This window comes from Chenopodium album, chromosome 9, assembly GCF_948465745.1.
Source record: "Chenopodium album chromosome 9, dcCheAlbu1.1, whole genome shotgun sequence".
NCBI classification, from domain to species: Eukaryota; Viridiplantae; Streptophyta; class Magnoliopsida; order Caryophyllales; family Amaranthaceae; genus Chenopodium; species Chenopodium album.
Genome location: NC_137842.1, coordinates 11,935,666 through 11,952,865, shown reverse-complemented (window position 1 = coordinate 11,952,865; position 17,200 = coordinate 11,935,666). Strand labels below are relative to the sequence as shown.

The 17,200-nt window shown below is 33.7% G+C and overlaps 1 long non-coding RNA gene across 2 annotated transcripts; it reads right to left on the bottom strand.

The window, feature by feature from the left end:
* Positions 1–5,605: 5,605 nt before the first annotated feature.
* LOC145559558 (uncharacterized) lies at positions 5,606–9,501 on the bottom strand. Of its 2 annotated transcripts, XR_014092769.1 has the most exons (4): positions 9,349–9,501; positions 8,946–9,151; positions 6,628–6,686; positions 5,606–6,224 (listed from the first exon to the last, which is right to left on the bottom strand). It is a non-coding gene; the product is annotated as an uncharacterized LOC145559558 (long non-coding RNA). The 2 variants fall into 2 exon arrangements; XR_014092768.1 differs by lacking the exon at positions 6,628–6,686 and having other exon boundaries at positions 5,613–6,224.
* Positions 9,502–17,200: the final 7,699 nt, after the last annotated feature.

The following is a 17,200-nucleotide window of genomic DNA, read 5'->3' as shown; positions in this document are numbered from 1 at the left end:
GGTGATGATGATGGTGTTGACTGTTGAGTTTGAGGAGCTCAAATGGCGATTTCCATGGATTCCGACGCCATTGATAGGGGAATTTAAGAGTTTGAGGTCTCAAGTGAGAAGGGCAGTAGCAGTATCTACTATCTACTAATCTACTATCTAGTAGTATGAGCTATGAAATGTAAACAAATGAAGTTATTCCCCCCAACCGGCAAAATCTGTAAGTGTCTAGCTTTCAAAATTGAGGAAGCCCCATTCATCTTTTTTTTTTTTTTTTGAACGGGAAGAATAATATCATTAAATAATAGTCATACGGCATCTACAATAATAAGGATCTGTAAACCACATATTTAGAGAAAATATCATAACTTTTACAATCAAAATCATAACTAATTTGCATATTTGGCATAGCTCATACTCCACCGCTTCAAGCTCATACCCCATTCATCTTCATGATAAACAAAATTTGTTTATTTAATGGCAATTTCGTAAATATATCAACAATTCATCCCAGTCAGCATGACATTTTTGTAAATAAGTGAACAAATTTTATTAATATGCGGGTCCCACAAATGTTGACTTATTTATGAAAATGTCATGCTGACTGGGATTTTTTGTTGATTTATTTACGAAAATGCCATTTGATAAACAAATTTTGTTTATCATCAAGATGAACTTGTATTTTCTCCCGGGTTGATCCGTGGGAGGTTGTGGTTTCAAACTTTCAATGTCTCATACGGAGTACACAAATATTTAATAACATCCGATTTACACTAAACTAGTGTAAATCGGGCTGAGCATGCAAGTTCATCAACTCTAAGCAATGGAGTCACCCCGAAATCAGTCGCACCACCGCTGAGAAAAATACCCACCGCCAAACCACCAACATGTCACCACTCTCAACTGTCGACCGTCGAACTTCCTTAGCTTCTCCCAAGAATCCGGCGTCCCCCCCCCCCCGATTTCGACCTTGCTGACCACCCCCATCCCCCGATTCCGGCGTCGCTGACCTCCTTCATCCCCTGATTCGCGTCGAGCTCCAATCCCTGCCCCGATTTCGCGTCGAACCCAATGTCGGGTTAGGTGGGTTTTCGAATAGTCTTGAGGTTGGCTGGGTTTAATGGGGTTTTGGGTTGGCTAGGTGGGTGGGATTCCAATCTGAAAATTGATTTTTCAACAATGGTTAGGTGTCGTTGGTGATTTAATTAAATTGAAAATTGACCAATATTTACCCAGCAAGTAAAAAGAAGGAGGAGCTCCCTATTCAAGCCCCAATTTCATAAACAAGCTAAGCTAATTGTTCGTTAAGCATAATTTTTGCTGATTTAGATACTTTGTTTGTGAAAAAAAGGGGTCACTTTTGTGAAAATATAGGTCACTTTTGTATAAAAAAAGGGGTCACTTTTGTGAAAAAAAAAGGGTCACTTTTGTGAAAAATATGGGTCCCTTTTGTAAGAAAAAAGGGTCACTTTTCGCAAAATGTTCGATGTACAATAAAATTATTGTAAATCGGGGGCATGCAAAACGGAGTAAGGCAATCTAATCTAATATCATATAATATCTAATATATAAAGCTAAACTTTTAGTCGGGTCACAAAATAGCGACACTTGGCGTTCTAACTTTTCGCTAAGTGTCGCGCCATGTTGGATAGATTTAAATAAAATTTATAAGATAAAAATCGTCAAAGTGTCGTGCCACCTTGATAGACTTTATAGGATATAAACGTTAGTTAAAAATTCCATTTTCAATCAAATTAGGATAGAATTTTAGAATAAGATTGTTATTTAGAGTTTTATTTTCTATAAAATACCAAATAATAAACTTATAATTAGGCCACAAGACAACATCATTTAGCGTTTTAACTTTTCGCCAAGTGCCGTACCACGTTGGATAAATACAGATAAACTCTGTAGCAAAAAAAAAAGTTAATTTAGAATTCTATTTTCAATCAAATTGAATTATAAAATAATTTTATCTTAAAAATCCATAAACAACCCGGGCATCGCACGGGGCACAAAACTAGTATATATATAAAGGGGAGTTTTTCCCCGAGTTTTTAGAGAGCCACGTAGGATTTAATTTTCTTAGTGCGCCATGTAGGATTATAAATTTAAGTTGTAGCCAATTAAATAAGAGATTATTAATTTCTTTTACAATTAAATAATTCAAATGCCATGTAAGCAAAATTAACGAATGAGATTTTTAAAGTTTAAATTAATTAAATACAAAATATTATCTTTTGAGATTAGGAATTTTATCTAATATTTTAAAACTAATATAATAACAATTTTAATCACATAAATATAAAATTCTTTTTTTTAAAAAAATACTGACAAATCGTGCATCGCACGGGCTTTATCTAGTTTACCTAACTATCATAACAAAAGCTGGATAAAGAATGGGTGACAATTCAAGTGATTAAAGTTTTCTTTCCATTTTCGGTCAAGCCTGAGATTGATTCTTATCTCCATAAATAAATAATTATTATACTCCCTCCGTTTCTTTTTACTCGCAACAAAGAGGGGAAAAACGGACTCCTAGGCAAAAGTTTTTAAAGGGATAGATTAAAGTGAAGGGCATGTGATTAGGAGAGTTAAAAAAGGAGGGGAAAAAAGTGGTCCCTTTACTAGTGGAGGGCATGTGACTTTTTTCTTTTTTTCCCTCTCCTTTCCCTCTCTTTTTTTTTCTTTTTGGCTGACTTTTTTTTTTTAGGCTTCTTTTTTTAGCCTCCAAAACTTGTTTTCCCTCCAACTTTTCATGATAATTTGAAAAACATTCAAATCAATTTCAAAAAGCAACAAATGTACCAAATTTATCAAACAAAAGCTCCTTATAAAAAGGAGGAACCTGTTTCATTCACCACCTTCATTCACATTCACGCATCAAGGGATTAAAGGGGGGGTGTGGGAATTCGAATTCCTTAAAAACAGAAGTTAGAGATTACAGACCAGAAATTTAGTGAAATTGTTTGAAAATTACAAAAACCATCAACTTGAGTTAGTCCTAGTTCCTAATTGCCGAGTTAGTAGTAGCAGCATTAGTGAATTTGTACACGAATTAGGCTCCACTAAAAGCTCCCAAAAAAAAAAGGCAATTCATCATCACTTCATCACCTACCATCAAATCTGCAAAAAAAAAAAAAAAAAAAAAAAAAAAAGGACTCATGGTAGAAATCTGGGATGATTTTTAAAACATAAACCAACTGCTCATGGAGAAGGACATGGTGATGGAAGAAAATTTCCAACAGTTCAGGGTAAGACACTCAAGATTCAACTCAACAGAAACATGATGAAGAAATTGAGACAGGGGAATCATAAACAGAGACAGAGCAGGACAATCAACAGGCAAACAATAATATGGTAGGTGACTCACTGCCAAGAGGAATGCTGACCTCATTGGCAAAGAAACATCATGTACACAGATCTACTACATGCAGGTAGCTAAAAGAAATAAAAAAGCACATGCAACTGGGAGAAGCAGTGGTTGGCAGAACTAAGAAATTAGGAAAAACTGGACGCAAGCCTTTTGAATACTCTAATGAGTGGCTTATGTTTGTGCCACTATACAAAAGAACCACAAACAAAAGCTATGGTGCAGCTCTGAATGTTAGTCATGTGGTCATACACAGGTTGAAAAAAAAGGGCAGACTAAGGCATTGTCAGCAACCAACCACCCTGCATTATCTGATAATCACAAAGTTGCAAGGCTAAAGTGGGTACTACAACACATAAATCCAGTTCAAAGTGAAGGGAGCCCTACAATTATGGATATGCAACATCACATCCACATTGATGAGAAGTGGTTCTACTTGAACAGAAACAAGGACTTTCTATCTCACACCAAATGAAGAGGTTCCATACAGAGCACAACAGTCTAAAAGGTTTAAGTTAAAGGCAATGTTCATGGGTATGGTGGGCAAACCACTATATGCTTAAGATGGGACTCTCATACACTCAGGGAAGTATGGTTTGTTCTCTTTTGTGAAACATGAAAGGGCAAAAAAGAAAAGCAAAAATAGAGAGGCGGGCACAATGGAAACTAAAGTCATTCAGACTGTCAACGGAGAAGCAATTAGGCACATGATTTTAAACAAAATCATTCCAACAATACATGCAGAATGGCCAGCATAGTTATCAAATAATATAATCATACAATGGGATAATGCTAGGCCACATCAAGTCCCAACAGATAAAGAGTTTTTGGCAGCCACTCAAGCTAATGGGTTTAATATTCAATATGTTTTCCAACCTGCCCAATCCCCAGACCTTAATGTGTTGGACCTTGGTTTATTCAAGGCTATACAGTCCATACAGTACCAATCATTCCCAAAAAAATTGGATGAGCTAATTGAGAAAGTGGCAGAGGCATTTGAGGTGTTTGATCCAACCCTTAACAGGTATACTTGGATCACACTACAGGCTTGCATGATTAAGGTGTTGGGAAAACAAGATGGAAACAACTTCAACCCACCACACATGGGAAAGGCAAGGCAAGACAGACAAGGGACTTTGGAAGATATTTTGAAGATTGACAGGACTCTCATTGCTGATACAATGCAGTATCTCAACACCCTTTTTGTTCCAACCACAGGACCACAACCAGAAAGTCAAGAGATGGAAGTAGATGCAGATTGAGGATGATACAAGCAAGTAAGATGATGTAACTTTTTTATAAATGAAGAAGTCAGCAACTAACAATGTTTTGCACAAGAAGAATGACAGGGTAAAGTCGTATCCCCTAATAAAAAATAATTCCTAAATCCTCTAACTAAAGCAGATAGGGAAGTAGGGTCGATCTCCACAGGGAAACAAGTCTTTCTATTCCTAATTAGCTAAAATAATCTAGATTATGAAATAACCAACACTAGTAGAAAAAGTGCTATTTGTAACTGGCAAAATTGACTTTTTGTAACTGACATTGTTGGTTGCAAATGCCACTGTTACAACTAGTGAAAATTATTCGTAACCGGCTAATGTTGGTTACTAATAATATACTACTCGTAACTGACTTAATCTAACGACAGTTACAAATAGTCTATTTTTCAAGTTAGAAACCATACTATTCGTAACTGGCATTTAGTTACGCCGGTTACAAATAGGGTATTATTTGTAACTAGCATATCCTAACGCCAGTTACGAATAGTGTATTTTTTTTAAAAAAAATAATTAAAATGGAAGTAGTAGCAAATTCCACTACTACCACCACCCGTACTCTACATTTTTTTTTCAATGTGATCATACACTACAAGAAAATAACCTTTTCATAGCGATTATTTTAACCTTTAGTATCGATTGTAATTGCAACAAAAAGCTTTCCCAACGAATGATCATTCGATACAATATCCCCCGTTGCCTTAGGCTTTAGTAGTGGTTTTCAATATCGCTAGGGTTGGCCTCAATAATTGATACGAAAAACTACATCCAATCGTGGTAATTATTGTAGCGATTACAATCGCTATAAATGTTCAACTCATTTTCTTAAAAAAAAAAAAAAAAAACATATGTATGATCTTTACAAGATTCGAACATGCAACCTCAAACTCTTATTTTAAATGTTTCACTAATAAGCTATGACATATTTTATGTATTCTTTGTCAAACAATATTTATATATCTAGTGTTAAAAAGGCTTTTCGTATCGATTTTTAGGATTTAGTGGCGATTGTAAATGATACGATTTCTCAAAATTATATAAATGTGTAAAAATAGTGTGAATATGTATTTTTATGCTTTACGTATCGATTTTATATGGGAAAACCATGGCGATTGTAAAAATGATACGACATCCTTAATTATTTCACAAACATACTTGCATATTGTAGCGAATGAACAATCACTACGAAAGTGATTTTTCTTGTAGTGATAGATTATTAATAAACTTTTATAAAATACAATAATTGTCAATCTAAACAATGTCAGGCCAAATTTGCGACCTCTACATATACATCATCTACAATAATACTAAATTGATGTACATGTAAATTACAAACACGTGTCTCCCAATTAACAATAAATAATACTCTATAACTAAAAAAGCTAGCTAGTTAAATGATACAATGGTCAACCATTAAATTTTGACGATTATGTTTGTTTCTGCTTTCACAAATTTGCCTGTTAAATCTCTCCGTATGAATTTTCAAGTACACGAAAAATCACAGTTGATCAAAAACTTACTAGAAGTCATGCACCAGCTCGATATACTAGCCTCTTGAGCTCGATTTGACATTTCATCAGATCCTGAAATGAGAATTTACAAATTATAGTTATGAACTAATTGAAAGATCGACAATGACTATAATATTGATCAAACAATCCTCAATGTTTTTTAGAAGAGTTTTATATTTTCAGGAGAATTTTTACTGATATCATACAACATTATATTGCCCATAACAAAGCCTATAACATGTGCTTTATAAATGTAACTAGTAAAAGAGCCATGGTGGTACTTACATATTTTTACTGATTTTATTTTATGAAAAGTATTATTGATCGAGCCTCCTCAAATCTGATTCTTTGAACCCACCAAATTCCCCATCCAATTTACCAATGTGAATTTAGATCTAAATTTGAACAAGACTACAAAAAAATTAATCCCCAAATAACTGAAACTAAATTAAGCAACTCACTTAATGAAATTTACCTCTACACTAATTGAGAAAGAAACCTAAAAGACGAGAAGAGGCTTCATTATCATTTAAGCTGAGAGAAAAAAAGATTTCATTAAAACATCATTAGCTACATTCAAAAGACAAGAAGAGGCTTCCTTGTCATTTAAACTCAAAACAGAGAAGAGGACATGACCAGCATTCTGAAAAATTATTAACAACTAGAAATTCTACATGCTAATTTTCCTAATCCCTGAAGGAAAGGTTCATTAAGAATTCTAAAGAATTATTCACCACCATCAATCTGTGTTCTAGCAAATTAAATTTTTCACTGCCAAAGATCTATGTTCTAACAAATGAGAGTTCAAAGCAAATTCCCTAATTTTAAACCAAAAGGCATACAAATATTATCTCATAATCCTTAAACTGTTAAACAACATTAAGAAACGCAACTAACGTACCCCAACTTGTAGATACTGTAATGAATGTGCAACAACCAATAATACATTATAACAAGAGTTTGGCAAAGCAGAACCTTCATAAACAAGGATATTAGGAAGTCAGTTGATCATATATATTAATGGTCAGAGCCAGACCTAGACAAAATGGCTAGGATTATTATTTTATGCTAGACACTAAAATGCAATTTAATCAACTAATGACCGGGTACTCCGTATCTTTCAAACATAATTTAGTGGTTTATATTCATGAAAGTTGTGACTTGTACTATACAACTAATATTTCAATTAGATAGTAATCTTGATATTCTAACAAGTAGCAAACATACAAGCAACGAGTAAAAAAAAATCAGAAATAATTGTTAATTGTATAGAAGCAGGCACCAACATAGATATTAAACTCCCATTCCAATTATATACTACTTTAAATGACCAAAATAATCAAGGCTTAAAATGCATCAACAATAATTGTCACAACCAGGTATAATTTCCTAAACCTTCCAATTATTTAGCATTTAAGAGTATAGTTGATTGAGAATTACACAAACCATTAAATTTGGTATTGGTTGATCTGATACCTCCTTTGAGATATTTGTCAATGCCTTTGCAAACGTATGCCAGAAAGTACTCTTTGTCAGAAAATACTAAAAAGTCAATTTATTACTCTCATCAAACTTTATGACTAATTTGAGAAATTCTATTAACAAAACAGAATAAGAAAGCAAGACATCTCTTAAACACCAATAATCAAGCACACATTTACACACGCTTCAAGGAGAAAACAGATAGTGTACCCCAATTATATGAGTGAAACACTCTTTAAACACCCTTAAATCACACAGGAATATCATAGCAAAAATCTCAACACAGCTCTAAGAAAAACGAACTAAAACAGAAGCACATCCCAAATTGAACCAAAACTGACCAGTTTTACAAAAACAACCCAGATTAATAGAAAACAAAATCAAATAATTCTGAAATTTTACAGGCAAAGAGTAGACAAAAAATTACCCAAATTGAAAAAAAAAATCACCTAAAAATCATTTATAATGAAGGAGAAGGTCAGACCTCTAAACTGTTCCAACGAGATTCTACCAAATTTCTCAATTAACTCAAATTTTGGCTTAAAATTCTTCAAAAACTATTGTTTCTAGTCATATGCACTAAAATAAATGATTGACTTTTTTTAATATAAATGATTGACTTATTAATTTGTACTTCGTACTACATTATACTACCTATTCAATTTAAATTTATGAAGTTGATAACTTAGATTTCAAAATATATTGATTTGAATAATAACTTAATCAAGTGGTACATAGTCAGGTTATCTTGGGTATATATAAACTACCAAATTTAACTACAAAAGTCAAACATACTAAGCCTAATATGGCCAATTAGTTTAATATAGTGAAAAAAATAAAAGTGAAATGATGTAATACTTCAAGGGTAGTGGATTCACGGGAAGGTCCATAAAAATTGGAGTTGACATTCACCACTGCTTCCCTTTATAATATTATTCATTACCACATTCCTCTAATATGATAGTTGTAGCTAATTTGACCAGCCCAATCAAGTTCTAAGCACCATTTATATTCAAATCAAACCAATATAAAGTATCGGTACTAGTAGCATTACCACCTACACATGTTTGTAATTTGATTTCAGACTTTAACAATTAAGATAGTTGTCAATAATTATCCGAGCAAACAATAAATTAGATGACATATTTTCATTAAAACAAATTAAAACCTATACAAAGTACCTGTGCTAGTAACATTGCAGCTCATTCAATCTTCTTGGCATAATCTCTCAATGTATGCCAGCCACATTTCAATAGTATATTTCTCTAAAGCATTCTTAGCAATAACTTTGATAATTACAAGAAACCATACCTTATTCAACTTCTTAAAGGAATTAAGCCTACCACGACACCACCCTTTGATAGCTTCCCCTACAACGATGGCGGGAAGCCAAGTAGGCCACTCAGCAGCAATGATCTGCTCTCTTTCTACTGACAACAGTTTTGAAATTTTCCTTCTAGCCGGAATTACAATCTTCAATTTCTCTCTCTTAGCACTTCAAAACTCTCGCCATCCAACTGCTCAAAAGTAGATGTTCTTTAATCCCTATTGCTATGAAACCTAAGTTTGCAACTAGAAAGTAACAAACCCCCTAAACTTCCATTAATTATTAAATTAAATTAACGAACAAACCCTAAAATTTCATCTTTCTGGAGTTTTTTCCAATACTTAAAATTAATAAAAAAAATAAATTAGGCGGAGTTCTAGAGCGTACCTACACGATATTCTTTGATGACTTGAGTTTTGGAGGAGCTTAGAGGAATTTCAATGGAGAGAGAGAAATTGATGGTGTTTGTGAAAAAATGGAGAAAGTTTGCAAAGGTTGGAGGAAGCATACAAGTATTTTCACTTTTTTTTAAAAATATGAGCAAAGCGATGGTCGTAGTTGCGTACAAGCATTAATTAGTAACTAACCTTATAAAGCCCATTACAATTAAGAAGGTTAGCAAAGTTTGACTAGCTATTCGTAACTAGCCTTTTTTATGCCCAATACTAATGGTTGTTCAATATATCTTTGACCTACTATTTGTAACTAACTTTGGTTATGCCGGTTACTAATGCTAATTTATTTGTAACCTGCACTAGTTATGTCAGTTACTAATACTCTTGTAGTAACTAACATAATTTATGCTAGTTACTAGTAGGGGGTTACAAATAACACTTTTTCTACTAGTGCAATATTTATATTTGAATAAGAAACTAAACTACTAAGATTGAGGATAGGAAGAAAACAATATATAAAAGGATCTAGGGCATAACTTCACCAATAAATAATACTCCAGGGTAAAACATAATAATCAATCATTGACATTGCATAAATAACATGATTAACAGGCTCTCGCAATCTATTAATCAACATAGATCTAACAGGCTCTCGCAATTTACTAGATCTAAGTTCTTATTGAAAATAGCCTTTAATATCAAATTAACATCTGCTCGATTCATCAATTCAATATTGCTATACTTTTACAAGCCGCAATTGAAAAACGTTAAAACAATTCAATAAGAAATTATCATGCAATACCAATAATCAATAATAGTCAATCATCAATGCATCAATTAACCAGATTGTAAAGGGCTTTCACTACGTATTACAATCACACAATTAATTTACCGGTATTAAATCTCATCTCTCGAATCTCGACCTAACCATTTATAAATTAATCTGCCTATTGAAACTAGACCTAAACATCAACTCTCATCTCTCGAATCTCGAATCAATTTTGTCAAACTCATGCATAAAAGATAGGCCTAATCTAGTCACAGAACATTAAATCAATCAATAGGAAATTAATCTAGCATTGATAATCAACAACAATAAATTACCCCTTCATATTATTTATGGATCCTCATAAACCCTAGAAATAAAACTACTCACACATAGTAGAAATTAAACTAATCAAAGCAATAAAGCAAAACATGATAAAAGGAATAAAGTAAATAACTAAGATTAAGAGAAGAGAAATAGTTACCAAACTAATCTGTATTAATGGAAATAATCAAGAACAAGAGTTGAGAGAAGAGTTAAGAGAGAGAAAAGATCCTAAGTAGAGAGAGAAAGTCTAAAAAAAGAAGATCCCCCAAATTCCGTACAAAGCTCATATATAAACGTTTCCTAAAACAAAAATTAAAACTAACTAATCAGGTCCTGTAGAAACACGCACCCAATCGGGCGAAGGGCCGCCCGATCGGGCCCGCCTTTTTCTTCGCATTCCTTCTCCGCAGCATCGCCCGATCGTGCTAGATGCTCGCACGATCGGGCGCGCTATAAGCACGCACAACACCGACGCCGCGCCGCGCCCAATCGAGCGACCTCTTGCCCGATCGGGCCCTTGCTCCAATTTGAGGCTCGAACTTTGATTGGGCTTGATTTCTCGGCCTAATCCGGATTTCCTCCTCGGGTCTTGAATACTTGGTCCAAAATGCCTCGGGATCCCAATTACCGAGCCCTTAATCACCGGCTCTCACCGATCCTGGGCTTCAAAAGTGGTCGTGTCCTCCTAGCTTCCGTAGTTGATCCATAAAGCCCGGGAAAATGCTCCAAGAGTGCAATTTCCTGTAAAATACAACTAAAACTACGAAAACACTAGAAAACACAAATTAGTAATAAAAGTGGCCCGAAAGAGCCAAAAACACTACTAATAACGACCAAGGGACGGGGGTAAAACACTATATAAAATGGACATATCAAACTCCCCCAAGCCAAACCTTTGCTTGTCCCTAAGAAAAGATCTCATCAATGAATCAATAAATATGCTTCACCCCAAAAGTAAAAATCAAGCACAAACGATTCAAGGTAGATCAAATAAACATGCTTCAAAATCAACCAATCAAATCCATCTAATTACCAATCTTCCCTACCAATTGTCAAACAGAGCAAACCACAAGAGCATATAGAATTCAAGACTAGTGCTCACACACTCAACTCTCATTTGTGTGGTGAGTAAAAGATGTACTCGATCGCTCTCCATCCAACCCCTTTATGTGAACAATGCCCTCCCTACTCACACTCTCGTGTGTATAAAACAATGAACGCTCAATCCTACTAGTCGACTCGAAATATGCCAAATCATAACTTGCATTGATAAATAACACTTTCACATTCATACAATTCTATGCACAAAGGTCGGAAGGTCTTTAAAGCTTGTAATGTAAGGCTAGGGTAAAGGGTAGGATAAATTTGGGAATAAGTGAGAGAAAAGCTATGCTTAAAGGAGCCATATCCTAATAAAACCCATGATCAAAATAAATAATGATCATACATCTCCTAAATAACCAACTCTAACATCAACCAAATATACTCCAATCATAATAAATAAACCCAACTCTTACAATTTCACTCATAAGATATAATAATGAAGAAGTAGAGTGAATAAACAAACTTTATTTTCCAAACTTGAATATTTTTTTCATTGAAGCTCTATTATTTTTCTTTGATCAATCTCCAACTAGAACATTTGAACACTTTTCTTTTCTTTTGAAGTTCACTTATTTTTTTCACATTTTTTTCTTGAACTTCTTTTTTTTTTTAACATCATGCTTTATTTTTTCAAGAAAATATAACTCTCAAACTCATCAAAAATAAACATGATCAACAACAAAACAACTTCTCAAAACCCACCCAAATTGTGCAAATAATAAGCACACTACAAACTCCCTCGCCTCACTCACTAATGGCTCCCCCAAGCCAAACTTGGGACTAGTAACCAATGGGGCAAAATAGGCTTGTAATATAGCTAATAAAACAACAAAAAGTCAAGGCAACAACATGGGTAGCAAGAAGGGAAAAAATGTATCTACAATCTCTGGAGGCTACCTAAAAGAACAAATGCCTTCGTCCTCCACAATGTGCATAATAATGAATCACATAAATATTACTAATAGTTGCAAACCAATACTAAAAGTCATTGACATACCAGAAAATATGGAACTATCACACATTCCTAACCAAATCAACTAGTCAAGCACTATATTCACAAGTAGTTGGACAAAATTGACGCATGTTAAGGTTTCAAGGCAATCAAACATCAAATCATGATTAACTAATCCACAATGCCTATCATCAAATACCAAGAATCAAAACAATTTTCTCAGGTAAGGGGCACAGGGAAGCATAATTTACAATTCATTGGTACGTATTTTTGGATTTTTATTTTTCAATTTTTTTGTATTTTTCATAAATAAGAAAGCAATATAAACTACACTAGGAAAGAAAGAGGATTACCATATATACAAGAAATCTCCCCCCAAGCAATATAAACTACACTAGGAAAGAAAGAGGATTACCATGAATGGTGAGTGGGGGAATGGTCTAGGGGGGATTGGTGGGGTTGTGGTGAAGGGTGAGGTGGTTGAACCTCACCTTGACCATTAATCTCGAAAGTATAAGAATGCTTCCCCTTCTCAAATTTGGTCAAGGCGAGGTTGGGTAAGGTGAAGGCTTGGTCCCTCCTACCCGATTGTTGGTGGACTATCCAACAAGTGTCACTCCCCACGGGTTGCACCCAGTTCAAACTCCCTAAATAGGCTAGGTCCATGAGGTTTGATCCTACAACTTTCCTATGCCCATCCGGGTTCTAACCTAGGTGTTTTCTAGCAATGTGGGTCACTAACCCCCCAAAATAAATAGGTGCCCTAGACCTACTAGCCTCGGCCGCATTGGCCTCCCTTTGGAAGTGATTGGCTATCCTATGGGGTATGTTCAATTTTTCGGCGGTAGGAATTACATAGGATGTCAAAAGTTCCAATTCATCTCTCCTAACATTTGCCGGTTCATGCCTGTAATCCCCCATATTTTAAAATATATTATAAATGAAATTATATATTATTTATAATATTTACTTGTATTTTTCCGGAATTTAATTTCAAAAGTTTCAAATTATTTTTGGGGTTGATAGACGATTTTATTACAAAGAACTTTTTATGAACCTTCCTTCTATAATTTATGTCCAACAAACAAACCAAACCCAGTTTACTTTCTTAATTGACCCATTAATTTAATGAGGCCCAATATCCCTACTTACCCTACTACCCTCTCTCCTATAAATACCCCATTCATCCCCAAAAATTTCCCCACACAAAGGTTAGTCTTATTTTCTTTCTCCTTTGTTTTATTAATTTGTGTAATTATAATTATTGATTATGAGTTTTGATTTTATTGTTTGAAATTAATTTAATTAATATCAAATTGTATTTTGATGATTAAACTTTATAATTTCAGATTTTATAAATGTTATAATTTTCAGATTTTGTAAATTTAATAACCTAGGGTTTTTAATCATTGAAAATCATGATTTTAGGGTTTTTATGAACAATCGATTTAGGGCTTTTATAGTAATGGTGTTTTGAAATTTTGGTGATTATACTACTAATTAGTTTAACTTAATTCCAGATTATTTTGAACACGTAAATTCGTGTTTTAATGTTTAGATTTTGGTTCGTTAATATTAATCCCGTTTTAATCCCGATCAGGTTCTGAATTCATCCGATTTTGACAAAAAAGTAGTGTTTTCCATGTGGAAACAATGTTTTAAGAAAGACTCACTACCTTTGGTAGTGAGAACCACCCTCTCGTGGCCAAATTCAGCCTCTAAATATGATTTTCGGGCAGTTTTTGATTTTTAACGAAGTTTTTTTTATGCTTAATGTTTATAATTAGTTTTGGGTTTTGATTTTATAGTATAAAGTTTATATTTTTAGTATCAAAATCATGTTTTTATGTTTTAAACTAATAATTTTAGATTATAATTATTGTTATAATTTTCAGATTTTATAATTTTAAAAACCTAGGGTTTCAATTTATTTAAATTGGGATTTTAGGGTTCTTATGACTAATTAAATTGGGGCTTTTGTTCCTATTGTATTTCTAATGCATAATTAACCATAAAAACATGTTTTTAATGAATTTTTAAGGAGTTTTAATCTAAATTATATTGCTGGAAATTTGGTTAAGTATTAATTTATTATTGTTGCTTGTTTTCTAGGAAGTGATTATTTCTTAGGAGACTTTTAAGTGATTAAAAGTGGCACAAAGGATTGTTTATACGAGGTACGTACATGTCTACTTCGTTGTAAGTAGTATCATGTTTAGGTACCAAAGAAAATAACTTAGTTTCACGATTAGAGAACACTTGGATGAAAATTGTTTGGTTATACATTTAATTAATTCATGTGCTTATGTTTATGAGACATGTTTTGGTGAATTGATTATGTTTGTATGGAATTATGGATGCAAACATGTTGAATTATATTGGATTAATTGTTTGTATGGAATGTTGATACAAGCATAATTTTATTGGATTGGTTTGTTAACCACATTTGGATTAGTAAAGGATTGAAATTTAATGGTTTAAATGGAATGAATTTATTAATTATTACCTTATATTATTATTGTATAATTGGATATTCATATGCTTGAGTGTATGTATATATAATTGACGTATATAATTTTATGATATGATCTGATTTAATTGTCTTGCTACTATTGTTATATTGAATGATTGTGTTATATTTCTGGGGTTTTTTTTAATGTTATTGCTATAGGGAGTATTGTTCTTGAGGTTTTAGGATTATTAATGCAGAGTATTATTTTTGGGTTGAGATATGATTATATTTGGGTTATTAGTATGTGTTTTAAGAGTTGAGATATTATGAATCGAATTGTTATGTTATTTGGGAACATGTGCCAATATTGAGATATTATAAATTAATTTGTGAATGGTTATTTGATCAATGTGTGAGATCAAAAGGTTGAGAATTATTTATTTTGTTATGGGTTTGAGGCTCGGCGTTATAGACCTTAGTCCTTGGCATGTTGGTAATGAGATAATGATCATGAGTTAAGAATGAGGTACAATCTTTATTATTTATTTTTCTATGGTCCCCTACAGTGGGAATTGACCCGTATGTGGTCTGGTTCAAGGTGTTTTCTAGTTATTGGGAGTATTCAAGTTTTTATACTTGTTGGTTTTATTCGAATTACCCATGTCCAAGGCTAGGTATAGAACAATGAGCATGGCACACTTACGGGATAGAGAGTTGAGTAAAGGTTTGTATTATTATTCGAGGTTGAGTTGATAAAGGTTATTTTCAGAGTACAATGTGCTATGTAGTTTTGAACTACATTATTTAATTGAGCTAGTAATGTTGATTATCCTAGACTAACTTTGTGAGAATGGAGTCGCGCCCATTCTTGCATCGCGCTAAACTTTTATTTTAAATGGTCATTTGGGACCAAAATGATTTGGTGGATTGGACAACCTCGTCTATTGCTTACTCCAAATTAAATTAATTAAATTAAATATAAAGAGTCAAGTGTTTGGAATTGATTAGCAAGTATGTTGAGTCGATTGAATTGTTTAAGTGTGGAGTCTTGATTAATGAATTTATGTTGTATGTTTATTTACTTTAATTAGTTGAGCATGCTAGGCTTGGTACGTTGTAGCTTGTATGTACTCAGCTTTGCTGATTGCGTGCTTTTGTGTGTTTTCTTTTGGTCATGGCCTTCGCCTTTCAATGACCCTGTGATGATCCAATTATTACACTTGTATTATTGGGGAGCAGTATTGCACAGGTTAGCTTGAAGATGTGAAGTTCGGGGATTTGACATACGCATTGTCAAGGGATTGGTGTGATTGAGAGTATTCGTTCTTTGTGTTGAACTTATTTATGTTTTACTATTTTAATTATGTTTTGGGATTTTGGAATATTGGTTTGGTTTTAATAAGGGCCTTTATGGTTCCAGTTTGTAAGCTTTGACTTATTGGTTTTCTAAATTATATTATTTTAATATTTAAGTTGGATTTCTGCTGCAATACTTTGATAAAGCCTTAACGTTTTAACACGTGGCGGTAACATGCCAATGGTTCTCCTCTATTTTTATTTAAAGTAAGTGGTTTGGAAAAGGGAGAATTATTGGGGTGTTACAATGCCTCCCAAAAATAGTGAGGCCGGCAAATCTTTGCCAAAGTTTTGGGACGGGATGTTGAATCCACGTCCCTTTGGCATGTTGGAGGTTAACTAAATCCTCCCCAGTTAGCCTCTTATAGACCACGGCGGTGTGGTCTTGAGAGGGTTAAATCGGTTTATCCGATTTCAAATCAAACAACTTTCCGAATTATTTAAGAGTTAGTCTCACATCGTTGTTTAATAATCGGAATTGTACATGAGTAATTAGTGCATTCATTTTAATAACATTAAAACTTGAAATAAATTCTAATGTTAAGTAGTCATACGTATCATGGCACATTTGAAAGAAACCACTCATGTCTATACCTTTGAACAATTTTTCCAAATATTTATCTAAGCCTAACCTAACTAGTGTGGGATGATGAATAAAACGGGTAGAGATTACCCGGCGATCGATGAGGTTTAACATCCTATCCCGTTGCTCCTCCGAGGTAATGACAACCTCCTCCCATCCCGGAATTTGAAGATCCGGGTTGACCGTTGGTTGTGGTGCCCTCGAACTCTCACCCCTTTGTGTCCTTGAACGTTTTGAGGCCATTATATGTGGAAAAATTTGATGCTTGGAGCTTTCTCTCTCTAGGGGTTTGAAGGAAGTATGA